Here is a 2,391-nt window from a genome sequence, read left to right as displayed (position 1 = left end):
AGTCTGATGAGTGTGGACTGAAGACACTTTGTCATCTGAAAGCAGAGGGTGTTACAGTTGCGATAACCACCTTGAGATCCAGGTGGTGCTGGCGAAATAGCATTGTATTACAGTTAGTGTGTCTGTACTCATAAGCAGCTGAAAAAGACCTGGATTCCTCCCAGGATTATTGGCAGATGGAGACACACTACAGACCTCAGTAAGAAAATGTCAGACAGAAGAGACAATGTCTACATTAACTCTGATCGTGTGGCTCAGTGAAGCATAACCACACAGAACTGCAGGAATATGTTCTAAAAAGAGGGGAACAGAAAGAAGCTCATTCTCCAGTAATCAGCAGCTTTTGTTGTGAATGAATCAAAGAGCAATCCCATTCAGATAGAGCTTTACCGCCAGAGATGATCTGGTAAAACATGAACAAATACGAGATTCATAGGTCTGAGGAAGAAGACTCTCTATGAGTAGTGGGGGGAAATATGAATGTTAGGGTAAGGGCTAAAAACTCATTTATAAAACAGAGAAGAGTAATATTTACAGATGAATAAAGTATGTGTGCATCAAAGAGAGAGAGAGAGAGAGAGAGAGGATTGGAATTACAGTCCTGTATAACAACTGGAGGTCACTAGTTTTTTATAACATTGGGTTCTACTAAAGGACAATGTCATCAGTGAATCCCCTGTGCCCAGGTCAGAAATTTTGGAGATAACAAAATAAAGGTATTACACAGAAAAATTGGAAAATAAGACTGTAATTAGCAAAATAAAAATTTTTTGCGTACTGAAGTAAAAATGACTGTTAATAGCCCTCTAGCTACACAGACAGAACAAATCTTTGCTATCAGCCTCTGGTTGTACATACACTTCTATCTTTAGGTCAAAGACACTTCCCATTTGACTTCTAAGTATCCATTTGGGTTGGCACATCTGAAATTTACAAGGAAACCCACTTTCTATTGTAAACGCAATAGATTAGGTTGATGTCATCTTGTTGGGCCATCTTCAGAATCATACACAAATGAAAAAAAAGGGGGAGTGGGGAGGAGTAAAAATGTAGACAAGTATTTAGAAAAAGAAATTTGTGCTCCCTGTTTAAAAGGCATGCACATACAGAGTGTCTTCATAGAACCCAGGGTCTAAGCTTAACCCAGACTCCAGATCAGCCAGGATAGCAGCATCCTCATTTCCACATGGCCCTCCTGCTCCCTCTTTTTATGGCCCTGGTGGTAAGCAGCTATGGCCCTATTGGATATTGGACTGTGACCTGCCTCAGAACTCTGTCCCACTTAGCAGGAACACCTTTGTGTTCTTGGAACAAGTGAGAAGAATCTTCCCTTCCTTGTGCCTGAAGGACAGAAGGGACTTCCAGTTTCCCTTGGAGATGTGCAGACAGCCCATTCCAGAAGGTTCAGGCTGTCTCTGTCCTCCAGCATATCTTCAACTTCTTGCACACAGAGTGCTCCTCTGCTGCCTGGAACACCACCCACCTGGGCAAACTCTGCACTGGACATCATGAGCAAGACCTGGAGACTTACTTCATGCAGACCATGGCAGAGGAAGAATCTGTTCTGGCAAATAAGCCACCAAACCTAGCCTTGGTGAAGTACCAAGGGAATCTGTCTCTATCTGGATGAGAAGAAGTACAGTGATTGTGCCTAGGAGATTGTCATAGAGAAAAATCACAACAGCCTTCTTTTTACTGGCAAAGCTACAAAAAATTTTGAGAAATTAGATGGAGACATTGGGTCTTTAAATGATTCTCCTGGACTAAGCGGCCACATAACACCTGGATGTGTGCCTTTGGTCATTGCCAATGACTGTTACTTCCACTTTAATCATATTTCATGGTGACTAAATTATTTGTCAGTATATTAAGCCCATATATGTTTAAAGGTTTCACCCCAGAGACATCACTACCTGAGAGATATTGCCCTCATGTTATTGATTTGCTTACTTATTCACACATTATATAATTTATTCTTGCATCTTATTATACTTACAATATATGCATTTTTCATCTATTTTCTGAAAAGCATGTACACCTTTTTTAATTGACTATTGTATTTCCTTATTTACTAAATTCTCGTGAAAGAGAAATTCTTGAAGTTGTTTTCTCTAAACCAAAGTCCAAACTATTTTTAAGCCAAATTGAAGAATGGATGGTAATGTTTACTTATTTATGCCATTCATATCTGATGTATTATATGTACTATGAGTGGCAGACATAAAATTACTATTAAAAAACAGGCAAATAAATCAAAGTTCCTGCTGTGTTGAAGCTCTCAGTCTTACAGGGAAGGAAACATAAAAGTTGTATTTACTTGACTTACATAAAATAATACAAAGTAAAGTAAAGTAAGGAAAACAGTTTCTTTCAACAGGAGGGTTTAAGTGA

At 39.1% G+C, this 2,391-nt stretch overlaps 1 pseudogene; it reads left to right on the top strand.

Moving 5' to 3' along the window:
* The first annotated feature begins 1,186 nt into the window (after window positions 1-1,186).
* Window positions 1,187-1,847, top strand: LOC114104475 (interferon omega-2-like; annotated as a pseudogene).
* Window positions 1,848-2,391: the final 544 nt, after the last annotated feature.

Source organism: Marmota flaviventris, chromosome 13 (assembly GCF_047511675.1).
Source record: "Marmota flaviventris isolate mMarFla1 chromosome 13, mMarFla1.hap1, whole genome shotgun sequence".
NCBI lineage: Eukaryota > Metazoa > Chordata > Mammalia > Rodentia > Sciuridae > Marmota > Marmota flaviventris.
Note: the sequence above shows the minus strand (reverse complement) of the source record. Positions and strands in the feature narration are given on the sequence as shown.